Source organism: Phyllobates terribilis, unplaced genomic scaffold (genome assembly GCF_046119375.1).
Source record: "Phyllobates terribilis strain yellow unplaced genomic scaffold, ASM4611937v1 Scaffold_5__5_contigs__length_657084704, whole genome shotgun sequence".
In the NCBI taxonomy this organism is placed as follows: Eukaryota; Metazoa; Chordata; class Amphibia; order Anura; family Dendrobatidae; genus Phyllobates; species Phyllobates terribilis.
The window spans coordinates 556,060,859-556,075,869 of record NW_027362765.1 but is presented as its reverse complement, the minus strand read 5'-3'; the positions used below and the strand labels follow the sequence as shown (position 1 = coordinate 556,075,869).

General features: G+C 42.0%; 1 protein-coding gene across 3 annotated transcripts in view; it reads right to left on the bottom strand.

Annotated features, from left to right (window-relative positions):
* CCSER2 (coiled-coil serine rich protein 2) overlaps positions 1 to 15,011 on the bottom strand; it is a 198,143-nt gene that overhangs the window by 26,489 nt on the left and 156,643 nt on the right. The gene's annotated exons all lie outside the window — the stretch shown is intronic.

Sequence of the window (15,011 nt, the reverse complement as noted above, 5' to 3'; positions counted from 1 at the left end):
ACAACACATATGGTTTCTATTACAAGCATTTATTAGGAGATAATGTATCAAACTTCTTTCCTGGAGGACTATAGATGTTTCTCAGGAGATTCCCAAACATGTAGACCACTCATGAATGGCTTTAGTCTGGGGAGCCCACTATACAAAAAGTAGTAGTCTAAACCAGTGCTTCTCAAACTGGGAGACTAGCCTCACCAGTGACACTCTAGCTAGATGTTAGTCAGGCATTGCTGGGGAGGCATAGAAGTTGAGAAATATCTTTAAAGGGAATCTGTCACCACTTTGGAGTTATCAGACCCCTACTATGGACATACAGGGTATAGAAAAGTAAATCTATGCACACCTGTATGGCCCATAGTAGAGGTCTGAATGCAGAGAAATGTAGTTTTCCCCCGGACGCCAAGCTATCCCTGCCCATCTGCTTATTATTCTACCAATTCTCCGCCTATGTCCACGTTTACCATATTTCCCCCTCTCATATGCCCAGTAGAGGTCTGAAAACTCCAAAGCGGTGACAGATTTCCTTTAACTTTAGTATATTGTTCCACTACAGATAGTGAGGCCCAGACATCAACTTGGTCTGTTGAGTTTTGGGCTAAATGCATGGAAGAGCCCATGCACCACCAGTAAATTCCTGTTTGGGTCAGCTTTTCCAAGCTGTAACATGTATTCTTGAGAAGTCCAAAATGGCAGAAGATTTGATAAAAACACAGATTTTATTTAATCCATCCATAAAAAAATACATTGCAACATCTCAGCCACATTGGCTTTTGTCTTTGGCCAAAACGTCTTTTTTTTTTGCTTGAAAAAATGCTATTTTGGTTGAAAAGTTGTAATGTGTTTTCTTGTATGGCAAGTCTCAGTTATCTTGATCTGTGTGGTAAGGCTTAAGAAGAAAAAGTTGGTCTAACAATCTGACAGAAGATATCAAGAACTTAAATGAGTTATAGAGCATTTCTTCATAAATATATTTAAAACTACATGTGTTTAGTAATGTAGTAAAAGCAGTGTTCTCAAGTTATTAAAATGCTCTAGTTAATTAGATAGCATGACCATAAGCAAATTTAGCATTTGGCTTTTTCTATTTGCTCTCATTCTCTTGCAATGACAGCTTTTATCTTTCATATTATACAGTTGGTTTCCGTAGAGCTTGGCCACCAGTGCCAGCCCAGAACCTGGCCGAGAGTGCACAGTAGCTATAATCCAGCATAGGGGTTAATGCTTAGTATCCCAGCCACCTCTCTCCAGCATATTGCTTTCTATGAGGCAGTTAACAGCTTACCTCCCTCTCAGCTCCTGTCAAGGTACGGTTATAAATTGTGTAAAATCACCAGCCCACAGAATCGACTTCTCATACAGTAGATCTTCTAATTATGGCTCTCACTGTCCACAGCTGTGTGCTTGTTCAAAGGCCCTGATATCTCTGTATGTAAATATAGCGATAACCGTGTAGGCTCAAAACAAACCATTTATTGCTGAATGTGTTATGGCAGATCTTGCACTTCTTAATAGTTCTACTAATACCACAGTATTACTATTCCCCAGAGCAGTAACTTCAGGAAGAGATCCAGCCCTACCAGAAACCAGAAAGTAAGGAGACTGCATAACTCTGAACTGCTTAAGAAAAAGTAAAAGCTGCCTTCTTATACATCAACATGTAAACTCCAGTTTAGAGATGGAGAAGTACAGATATTGGATCATTTTTAGCATTGCTTTGTTGAGCCAGTACGTGTACATTTAGCATAAGAAGATATGCCAGTCAAATATCAGCTACAAAAGTTATATTAGTAAAAAGAGATGAAAATCCCCTTAGAATTTCAATTAACATGTAATTCATTGGTGAAATCTGCTTCTAAACCTTGTGGTGTCTTATGGAATAATTATATAAAAGGCAGGTTAAATTAGCTCATGGATACAGGACTATATACATTTGAAAGAAGACAACTGGAGCCTCATCCTAAAACAAAATAAATCCCTAAAACCTAACTCTTAAAGACTACAACACAACACACTGCAATGATGGAAACAATCTAGACGTCTCATCACATGACTTTATGGACAAGAACAAGCTTCTTCCCCTGTCTATATCAAAAATATCAACCTCCTTTATCAGATAATTTTCATGTTTTGCAGATTTACGATTTCCATGGGAAATTAGTGCTGCCATCCGGCCTGACAATAGCTTTCAAATTGTATGCTCAAGTCAAACCGACCAAGTTAGACCCAGACAAACTGCGTCCCGCGGGCCACATTCGTCCCTCTGGCCGTTCCACACCGGTTTGCGGACTGAGGCAGTGGCCCATGGGCCGCATCGTGCCCTCTCTCACCCACTTCCCGTTATCACTGCTATCTGCAGGCAGAGGTGAATACATTGGTGGAGGAGACTCAGTGCACAGGACACAGGAGCAGAGCGCTGGGGGAACGGGAGCGAGGTAAGTATGTTGATGTTTTTTTCATGTGTATGGGATATTTGTAGGTATATAGGAGGCTATGTGGGGCTCACAGAGTATTTATGGAGGCTATGTGGGGCTCACACTGTATATATTGAGACTATATGGGGTTCACACTGTATATATGGAGGCTATGAGGAACTCACACTGTGTAGGGCTCATACTGTATATTGGAGACTATTGAAGGGGTCATACTGTATGTAGGAGGCTATGTGGGTGGCTCATACTGTATGTAGGAGGCTATGTGGGAGCTCATACTGTATATAGGAGGCTATATGGGGGCTCATTGTATATAGAGAGGCTATGTGGGGACTCATACTGTATAGGGGGATATGTTGGGGCTTATATTGTTTAAAGGGGGCTGTGTGTGGGCGGAAATGGTATATAGGGGTTTGTGTGTGGGCTCACACTGCTCATACTGTGTATAGGGGGCTGTATGCTGGCTCATACGGTGTATAGGTGGGATGTCAGCATACTTAATTCTGCTCAATATTAAGTGATACAATTAATATAAATTATTATAATTAATATGTTAATATTAATATTGAGCAGAATTAATTTCAGCCTATTGGTTCAGCCCTCAACAACAGTCACGATCTCTCATGGCCTCTTGAGAAAATTAAAGAAGCTGTCCACTACTATTTAAAATTTCCAGAATGTATTGCACCTGTGGAGAGAAGACTTTTTCTAAATACCTTGCGTTGTGCTTCTGCGTTGTGTTTCTTTCCTGTGAGTGGCGCTATCGCTGACAGCTCACAGGCATTACGTGACCCCCGGCTGCAGTCAGCGATAGCGCCGCTCACAGGCAAGATACACAACGCAAGGTATTTAGAAAAAATCTTCTCCATACAGGTGCAATACATTCTGGAAATTTTAAATAGTAGTGGACAACTTCTTTAACTGCCCACCCCTGCTCTAAGTACATCGCAGCATCAACTCCCTGTGATACATCCAGAACACTTCTGCTACCCATACAAAATCAGCTCTTGTGGCAAAAGAAGAACATGACAAAAGAAATGTTTTGGTCACTAGTCCTCTTCTTCCATAAGTCATTCATATCATTCTTAGTTTTAGCAGTCTAGGTAAAGCGAAGTGATAACCAATATACTGCCTCTATAAGGGATGGCCAATATTTTTCTTAGATTCTTACACTATACATTGAAAGGGAACCTGTCAGCAGATTTCTGCGGCCCAAACCATTGCATTCATGAATCAAAGCCTGGCATTTCATAGAAAATTTGATTAGAAGATTTTCTCAGTGCTGCTAGAGGTTATTGACAGATCTCTCCCATAGCAAGAGATTCTAACTATACTTTCTCGGAAACACAAGAGAGTTTCAGAAAAAAATATACTTGGTTGCAATCGAACAACCCAGCTCTGATGTTTATGCTTCCCATGGATTGGGCAACAGGAATCAGTGGACCGGTTCCCTTTCAGTGGGTTTTAGGGTTCTTAAAATTGCTACTACTTGCTAAAATAATAATAATAATAATAATAATAATAATAAAATATCTACTTAGCTCAGTTTCACACCTCTGTATATCTTAGTGGGAGTATGGACAGTGATATCTGGACTGGTTGCAGGTCTCCAGACTCATTCCATGTATACCAAGAAAAGGCTTCTGAGCTTGGGTCAAAAGACCCGCGGCCAGTCCCTGCGGTACAGTCTCTACTCGGATCGTGATACTTGTATATATATACAGTTAGGTCCATATATATTTGGACAGAGACAACATTTTCCTAATTTTGGTTCTAGACATTGCCACAATGAATTTTAAACAAAACAATTCAGATGCAGTTGAAGTTCAGACTTTCAGCTTTCATTTGAGGGTATCCACATTAAAATTGGATGAAGGGTTTAGGAGTTTCAGCTCCTTAACATGTGCCACCCTGTTTTTAAAGGGACCAAAAGTAATTGGACAATTGACTCCAAGGCTATTTCATGGACAGTTGTGGGCAATCCCTTTGTTACGTCATTCTGAATTAAGCAGATAAAAGTCCTGGAGTTGATTTGAGGTGTGGTGCTTGCATTTGGAAGGTTTTGCTGTGAAGTAAACATGCCGTCAAAGGATTTCTCCATGCAGGTGAAACAAGCCACTCTTAAGCTTCAAAAACAGAAAAAACCCATCCGAGAAAATGCTACAATATTAGGAGTGTCAAAATCTACAGTTTGGTATATCCTGAGAAAGAAAGAAAGCACTGGTGAACTCATCAATGCAAAAAGACCTGGGCACCCACGGAAGACAACAGTGGTGGATGATCGCAGAATAATCTCCATGGTGAAGAGAAACCCCTTAACAACAGCCAACCAAGTGAACAACACTCTCCAGGAGGTAGGCGTATCAATATCCAAATCTACCATAAAGAGAAGACTGCATGAAAGTAAATACAGAGGGTTCACTGCACGGTGCAAGCCACTCATAAGCATCAAGAATAAAAAGGCTAGACTGGACTTTGCTAAAAAACATCTAAAAAAAGCCAGCACAGTTCTGGAAGAACATTCTTTGGACAGATGAAACCAAGATCAACCTCTACCAGAATGATGGAAAGAAAAAAGTATGGCGAAGGCGTGGTACGGCTCATGATCCAAAGCATACCACATCATCTGTAAAACACGGAGGAGGCAGTGTGATGGCTTGGGCATGCATGGCTGCCAGTGGCACTGGGTCACTAGTGTTTATTGATGATGTGACACAGGACAGAAGCAGCCGAATACACTAGTGACCCAGTGCCACTGGCAGCCATGCATGCCCAAGCCATCACACTGCCTCCTCCGTGTTTTACAGATGATGTGGTATGCTTTGGATCATGAGCCGTACCACGCCTTCGCCATACTTTTTTCTTTCCATCATTCTGGTAGAGGTTGATCTTGGTTTCATCTGTCCAAAGAATGTTCTTCCAGAACTGTGCTGGCTTTTTTAGATGTTTTTTAGCAAAGTCCAGTCTAGCCTTTTTATTCTTGATGCTTATGAGTGGCTTGCACCGTGCAGTGAACCCTCTGTATTTACTTTCATGCAGTCTTCTCTTTATGGTAGATTTGGATATTGATACGCCTACCTCCTGGAGAGTGTTGTTCACTTGGTTGGCTGTTGTTAACTGATTGGTCGTTGTTTCATACTACAGATGGGCAATGACCCAAAACATAAAGCCAAAGCAACCGAGGAGTTTATTAAAGCAAAGAAGTGGAATATTCTTGAATGGCCAAGTCAGTCACCTGATCTCAACCCAATTGAGCATGCATTTCACTTGTTAAAGACTAAACTTCAGACAGAAAGGCCCACAAACAAACAGCAACTGAAAACCACCGCAGTGAAGGCCTGGCAGAGCATCAAAAAGGAGGAAACACAGCGTATGGTGATGTCCATGAGTTCAAGACTTCAGGCAATCATTGCCAACAAAGGGTTTTCAACCAAGTACTAGAAATGAACATTTTATTTACAATTATTTAATCTGTCCAATTTCTTTTAGTCCCTTTAAAAACAGGGTGGCACATGTTAAGGAGCTGAAACTCCTAAACCATTCATCCAATTTTAATGTGGATACCCTCAAATGAAAGCTGAAAGTCTGAACTTCAACTGCATCTGAATTGTTTTGTTTAAAAATCATTGTGGTAATGTCTAGAACCAAAATGAGAAAAATGTTGTCTCTGTCCAAATATATATGGACCTAACTGTATGTCACTGCATGTTTGACTAAGCAAAACTACTAATTTAGTGTTTCATCTCCTATGTATAAATCAATGACAATCACACGAGCTCTCTTATCTCTTTGACTACTGATTGGCAAGCAGGAACCTGTGCAAGCAGGATGATGGGCATCACAGGAAATATAGGGGAGCAGGTCTGGCTGCCGGTCACACATACTTTGACCACACATATAAACAAGGCACTGCTTCTCATCAATTTAAATGTAGGCAATAGTCATTATTATTTTTCATGATGCAATAATTTTAGGACACTGAACTTAAAGTAAACGGAGACCTTTTACATAGTACTCGCTGGGAAAAAAATCAAAGTAGAAGATAATGAAAATACAAGGAGAATTTGGCATTTTATAGAGCAAAACATAAGCTCAGAAGTTGTAACCAAGAGCCAAAGCTGAAACATTTCTAAACGAACCACAAGACAAGAATTAATGTGGATGATGCTCAGAAGAATGATAATGCCGTTATACGTGTTAGAAAAGAAACTAATTAGTAGAAAAGAAACAAAAATCTTGTGGTAATGTTAAGGCAGTGAGGCACACAGAAGTTAAAAGGCATCTTTCCTTTTAGCTACAAATTTCTACCAAAACTGATCTTAATAAAATGATCACTGGAATCAACAAGTGAGTTGTTATATTACAGATCATTACCAACCAGAAATGAGTAAATCGATCTGCAGGATCCTGGTACAGCGGCTAAACCAATATACCGGGAGGCCTGCGAAGGTCTCCTACCTGCACCGGCTTCGATTTTACAGCGTGATGCACACATGATGTCTCCTACCTGCACCAGCTTTGATTTTACAGAGTGATGCGAACATGATGTCACCTATCTACACCGGCTTCGATTTTACAGCGTGATGCGAACATGATGTCACCTATCTACACCGGCTTCGATTTTACAGAGTGATGCGAACATGATGTCACCTATCTACACCGGCTTTGATTTTACAGCGTGATGCGAACATGATGTCACCTATCTACACCGGCTTTGATTTTACAGAGTGATGCGAACATGATGTCACCTATCTACACCGGCTTCGATTTTACAGAGTGATGCACACATGATGTCACCTACCTGCACCAGCTTTGATTTTACAGAGTGATGCACACATGATGTCTCCTATCTACACCGGCTTTGATTTTACAGAGTGATGCACACATGATGTCACCTATCTACACCGGCTTAGATTTTACAGAGTAATGCGAACATGATGTCACCTATCTACACCGGCTTCGATTTTACAGAGTGATGCGAACATGAGGTCACCTATCTACACCGGCTTCGATTTTACAGAGTGATGCGAACATGATGTCACCTATCTACACCGGCTTTGATTTTACAGAGTGATGCACACATGATGTCACCTATCTACACCGGCTTTGATTTTACAGAGTGATGCACACATGATGTCACCTATCTACACCGGCTTATATTTTACAGCGTGATGCACACATGATGTCACCTATCTACACGGGCTTCGATTTTACAGCGTGATGCACACATGATGTCACCTACCTGCACCAGCTTCGATTTTACAGTGTGATGCACACATGATGTCACCTATCTAAACCGGCTTTGATTTTACAGAGTGATGCACACATGATGTCACCTATCTACACGGGCTTCAATTTTACAGCGTGATGCACACATGATGTCACCTATCTACACGGGCTTCAATTTTACAGCGTGATGCACACATGATGTCACCTATCTACACGGGCTTCGATTTTACAGCGTGATGCACACATGATGTCACCTACCTGCACCAGCTTCGATTTTACAGCGTGATGCACACATGATGTCACCTATCTAAACCGGCTTTGATTTTACAGAGTGATGCACACATGATGTCACCTATCTACACCGGCTTCAATTTTACAGCGTGATGCACACATGATGTCACCTATCTACACAGGCTTTGATTTTACAGCGTGATGCACACATGATGTCACCTATCTAAACCGGCTTCAATTTTACAGCGTGATGCACAAATGATGTCACCTATCTACACCGGCTTTGATTTTACAGCGTGATGCACACATGATGTCACCTATCTACACCGGCTTTGATTTTACAGAGTGATGCACACATGATGTCACCTATCTACACCGGCTTAGATTTTACAGCGTGATGCACACATGATGTCACCTATCTACACGGGCTTCGATTTTACAGCGTGATGCACACATGATGTCACCTACCTGCACCAGCTTCGATTTTACAGTGTGATGCACACATGATGTCACCTATCTAAACCGGCTTTGATTTTACAGAGTGATGCACACATGATGTCACCTATCTACACCGGCTTCAATTTTACAGCGTGATGCACACATGATGTCACCTATCTACACGGGCTTCAATTTTACAGCGTGATGCACACATGATGTCACCTATCTACACGGGCTTCGATTTTACAGCGTGATGCACACATGATGTCACCTACCTGCACCAGCTTCGATTTTACAGTGTGATGCACACATGATGTCACCTATCTAAACCGGCTTTGATTTTACAGAGTGATGCACACATGATGTCACCTATCTACACCGGCTTCAATTTTACAGCGTGATGCACACATGATGTCACCTATCTACACAGGCTTTGATTTTACAGCGTGATGCACACATGATGTCACCTATCTAAACCGGCTTCAATTTTACAGCGTGATGCACAAATGATGTCACCTATCTGCACCGGCTTTGATTTTACAGCGTGATGCACACATGATGTCACCTATCTGCACCGCCTTCGATTTTACAGCGTGATGCACACATGATGTCACCTATCTACACCGGCTTTGATTTTACAGCGTGATGCACACATGATGTCACCTACCTGCACCGGCTTTGATTTTACAGAGTGATGCACACATGATGTCACCTATCTACACGGGCTTTGATTTTACAGCGTGATGCACACATGATGTCACCTATCTACACCGGCTTTGATTTTACAGCGTGATGCACACATGATGTCACCTACCTGCACCGGCTTTGATTTTACAGAGTGATGCACACATGATGTCACCTATCTACACCGGCTTTGATTTTACAGTGTAATGCGAACATGATGTCACCTATCTACACCGGCTTCGATTTTACAGCGTGATGCACACATGATGTCACCTATCTACACCGGCTTCGATTTTACAGAGTGATGCGAACATGATGTCACCTATCTACACCGGCTTTGATTTTACAGCGTGATGCACACATGATGTCACCTATCTACACGGGCTTCGATTTTACAGCGTGATGCACACATGATGTCACCTATCTACACCGGCTTCGATTTTACAGCGTGATGCACACATGATGTCACCTATCTACACCGGCTTCGATTTTACAGCGTGATGCACACATGATGTCACCTACCTGCACCAGCTTCGATTTTACAGCGTGATGCACACATGATGTCACCTATCTACAACGGCTTTGATTTTACAGCGTGATGCACACATGATGTCACCTATCTACACCGGCTTTGATTTTACAGCGTGATGCACACATGATGTCACCTATCTACACCGGCTTTGATTTTACAGCGTGATGCACACATGATGTCACCTATCTACACCGGCTTCGATTTTACAGCGTGATGCACACATGATGTCACCTATCTGCACCGGCTTTGATTTTACAGAGTGATGCACACATGATGTCACCTATCTACACGGGCTTCGATTTTACAGCGTGATGCACACATGATGTCACCTACCTGCACCAGCTTCGATTTTACAGTGTGATGCACACATGATGTCACCTATCTAAACCGGCTTTGATTTTACAGAGTGATGCACACATGATGTCACCTATCTACACCGCCTTCGATTTTACAGCGTGATGCACACATGATGTCACCTATCTACACCGGCTTTGATTTTACAGCGTGATGCACAAATGATGTCACCTATCTACACCGGCTTCGATTTTACAGAGTGATGCACACATGATGTCTCCTATCTACACGGGCTTCGATTTTACAGCGTGATGCACACATGATGTCACCTATCTACACCGGCTTTGATTTTACAGCGTGATGCACACATGATGTCACCTATCTACACCGGCTTCGATTTTACAGCGTGATGCACACATGATGTCACCTATCTACACCGGCTTTGATTTTACAGCGTGATGCACACATGATGTCACCTATCTACACCGGCTTTGATTTTACAGAGTGATGCACACATGATGTCTCCTATCTACACGGGCTTCGATTTTACAGTGTGATGCGAACATGATGTCACCTATCTACACGGGCTTTGATTTTACAGCGTGATGCACACATGATGTCACCTATCTACACCGGCTTTGATTTTACAGCGTGATGCACACATGATGTCACCTATCTACACCGGCTTCGATTTTACAGCGTAATGCACACATGATGTCACCTATCTACACGGGCTTCGATTTTACAGCGTAATGCACACATGATGTCACCTATCTGCACCAGCTTTGATTTTACAGAGTGATGCACACATGATGTCTCCTATCTGCACCAGCTTTGATTTTACAGAGTGATGCACACATGATGTCACCTATCTACACCGGCTTCCATTTTACAGTGTGATGCACACATGATGTCAACTATCCGCACCAGCTTTGATTTTACAGAGTGATGAACACATGATGTCACCTATCTACATTGGCTTCGATTTTACAGCGTGATGCACACATGATGTCACCTATCTGCACCAGCTTTGATTTTACAGCGTGATGAACACATGATGTCACCTATCTACATTGGCTTCGATTTTACAGAGTGATGCACACATGACATCACCTATCTACATTGGCTTCGATTTTACAGCGTGATGCACACATGATGTCACCTATCTGCCTCTCAACTGATCACTAATGATCTCTGTGGACGTCTACAACTGTAATGTCACGTCTCCAGCATGTCACTGCTCCAGCCATTCACAAGGCTCAGGGGTTGTGTTGATGTGGATTGACAAGACCATTGAGCACAGTGTTTGGCTGCAGTGGTCATATGCTGTACACAAAAAAAAAAAGCTACAAGTCAACAAAAACTGCCGGAAAGGAGCGGAGGGGCATCACTGGAGTGGCAATAGGTAACTAATGCTAATCTTGCCATTTTCAAACAGTTGAAGCCATTTTGCGATAAAACCAGAGGGCCCCTTTAAGATATTAATAATATTGTAATCTGTAAGTCAAATACATTTACACAAAACTAGGTCACATTACATCAGTGGGTAATGATGAGACTCTGGAGTGTGACTACAACAAATTCTATCAAAGAGTCTTTAACAAACGCTTACTAATCTTACAGATTATCATAGCAGCTTCAGATATCCATGAAAATGTCTATAACCACGGCTATTAGGATTACTTTAATTAAAAAAAAAGCTTCTTTGTTTTACAATGTGGCAGTAACCATTAAAGGAAACAGACGGTGGGCCTTGACTGTGTGTCTCTCGCCTCGTAAAGAAAAATATTCTTTGTACTGCAGCACTAAAAACACACGGATTATTATGTATATTTCATTATGACTTTACTGTTTCCTTATTCACCACGTCACACAGAGGAGCACTAGTCCTTTTCTGGCTTCTCCTGTATCCATCCGCAGACATGAGCATCTTCAGTTATTATCGCTCCTTCCTTCATTAAAGGGTTATTCCCATCTCTTGGATTAGAGAAATTGCAACACTCTTATAAATCAAATTTTACAATTTACAAGAACTCCTTTAGAGAATACAATGACCCAAACTTTCCAAAAACAAAGTTCCACTACAGTATGTGTAAGATGCTACATGACTCTTATAAGTAATGGAGACACATTGGTTGAGGTTTCGCACCAGAAGAACTTGTCTTCGATAGCCTTTACGTGGGTTTGTAGTAATCTTCAAGATTACACACCATCTAGGGTATATTTCTCATTATTAACACTGCTAATCTAGGACAAGAAATCCCATGCCAGCTGCTACAACACAACACAGGTGGGCAGCACAATAAGGCTACACATCGAGGCAGCAAGCACATTCAATGGATGAAACATTTATATGCCTCAATACAGCATGTGGAATAATAAGCAATCCATAAAAATGAAAAAAGACTTGACACTTGTAATCAATGTATGTAATCCCGTAATATACTAGATTGTTATATATTCTACTGTAGAAGAACATATACAGTACAGACCAAAACTTTGGACACACCTTCTCATTTAAAGATTTTTCTGTATTTTCATGACTATGAAAATTGTACATTCACACTGAAGGCATCAAAACTATGAATTAACACATGTGGAATTATATACTTAACAAAAAAGTGTGAAACAACTGAAAATATGTCTTATATTCTAGGTTCTTCAAAGAAGCCACCTCTTGCTTTGATGACTGCTTTTCACACTCTTGGCATTCTCTTGATGAGCTTCAAGAGGTAGTCACCGGAAACGGTTTTCACTTCACAGATGTGGCCTGTCAGGTTTAATAAGTGGGATTCCTTGCCTTATAAATGGGGTTGGGACCATCAGTTGTGTTGTGCAGAAGTCTGGTGGATACACAGCTGATAGTCCTACTGAATAGACTGTTAGAATTTGTATTATGGCAAGAAAAAATCAGCTAAGTAAAGAAAAACGAGTGGCCATCATTACTTTAAGAAATGAAGGTCAGTCAGTCCGAAAAATTGGGAAAACTTTTAAAGTGTCCCCAAGTGCAGTTGCAAAAACCATCAAGTGCTACAAAGAAACTGTCTCACATGAGGACCGCCCCAGGAAAGGAAGACCAAGAGTCACCTCTGCTTCTGAGGATAAGTTTATCCAAGTCACCAGCCTCAGAAATCGCAGGTTAACAGCAGCTCAGATTAGAGACCAGGTCAATGCCACACAGAGTTCTAGCAGCAGACACATCTCTACAACAACTGTTAAGAGGAGATTTTGTGCAGCAGGCCTTCATGGTAAAATAGCTGCTAGGAAACCACAGCTATGGACAGGCAACAAGCAGAAGAGACTTGTTTGGGCTAAAGAACACAAGGAATGGACATTAGACCAGTGGAAATCTGTGCTTTGGTCTGATGAGTCCAAATTTGAGGTCTTTGGTTCCAACCACCATGCATTTGTGTGACGCAGAAAAGGTGAACAGATGGACTCTACATGCCTGGTTCCCACCGTGAAGCATGGAGGAGGAGGTGTGATGGTGTGGGGGTGCTTTGCTGGTGACACTGTTGGGGATTTATTCAAAATTGAAGGCATACTGAACCAGCATGGCTACCAGAGCATCTTGCAGCGGCATGCTATTCCATCCGGTTTGCGTTTACTTGGACCATCATTTATTTTTCAACAGGACAATGACCCCAAACACACCTCCAGGCTGTGTAAGGGCTATTTGACCAAGAAAGAGAGTGATGGGGTGCTACACCATATGACCTGGCCTCCACAGTCACCAGACCTGAACCCAATCGAGATGGTTTGAGGTGAGCTGGACCGCAGAGTGAAGGCAAAAGGGCCAACAAGTGCTAAGCATCTCTGAGAACTCCTTCAAGATTGTTGGAAGACCATTTCCAGTGACTACCTCTTGAAGCTCATCAAGAGAATGCCAAGAGTGTGCAAAGCAGTCATCAAAGCAAAAGGTGGCTACTTTGAAGAACCTAGAATATAAGACATATTTTCAGTTGTTTCACACTTTTTTGTTAAGTATATAATTCCACATGTGTTAATTCATAGTTTTGATGCCTTCAGTGTGAATGTACAATTTTCAAAGTCATGAAAATAAAGAAAAATCTTTAAATGAGAAGGTGTGTCCAAACTTTTGGTCTGTACTGTATTTTAATCAGAGTTGAGTAAAAAGTTTGGTGCTGCCCTTGTCCAGCGTCCTGTCTGGTTTTCCTTAGCAGCCTCCACATCTGTGGCCAGAATCCTCAGCCCGGCACTCTGAACAATTCTTATGAATATTAGACCCATGTGACGCCATGACATGTGTTGTGCCACGTCAAGATCTAGTAAGCAGTGCCGGGCCGAGAATACTGACCACAGAAGAGAATACTGTGCTTGTCCGGCTGGCACGGAGGACCAGACTAGATGCTGGATCAGGGCAGCACAAATATTTTTGCTCAACTTTAAAAGGGGGAGGGGATGTGCACTTTCAGTAAAATGGTCTTTAAAGTGTGTACAGTACATAAGACAAACTCATTGGGTACTCACCCTCCATGGGTCCCTGACGCTACTGTGGGCCTGATGTTGTGACTAATCAATGCCGTCACGTCAACAGCGCCCATCACCACTTTAGCCACTCACTGAGCTCAGTGCTCATGTAGAGGATGATGGCTCGCAAAGCTGAGCTCAGTGCTCATGTAGAGGATGACGTTTTGCAAGGCTGAGCTCAGTGAACGAACCGCTGAACTCAGTGACTGACTGAATAGAGCAGTGACAACACCGGGAAAAAAGCAGAGGCGAGATACTGACGTTTCACCCAGGGAGGGTGAGTACCTGATGAGTTTGTTAATTTCTTTAACTTACATACTTTAAGGAACCACCTTATCAAAATTGGACACTCCCATTAATAATCTATAATAGATGTATGCGTGCATACAGTGGTGCACAAAAGTTTATATACGCCGGCAGAATTTTTCCTTTCTTGGCCTTGTTTCAGAGAATATGAATGATAACAAAAAAAGTTTGATCACTGCTTTGCACACTCTTGCCATTCTTTTGATGAGCTCCAAGAGGTAGTCACCACAAATGGTCTTCCAACAATCTTGAAGGAGTTCCCAGAGATGCTTAGCACTTGTTGGCCCTTTCTTCACTCTGCGGTTCAGCTCACCCCAAACAATCTCGATTGGGTTCAGGTCTGGTGTCTGTGGAGGCCAGGTCATCTGGCGTAGCAC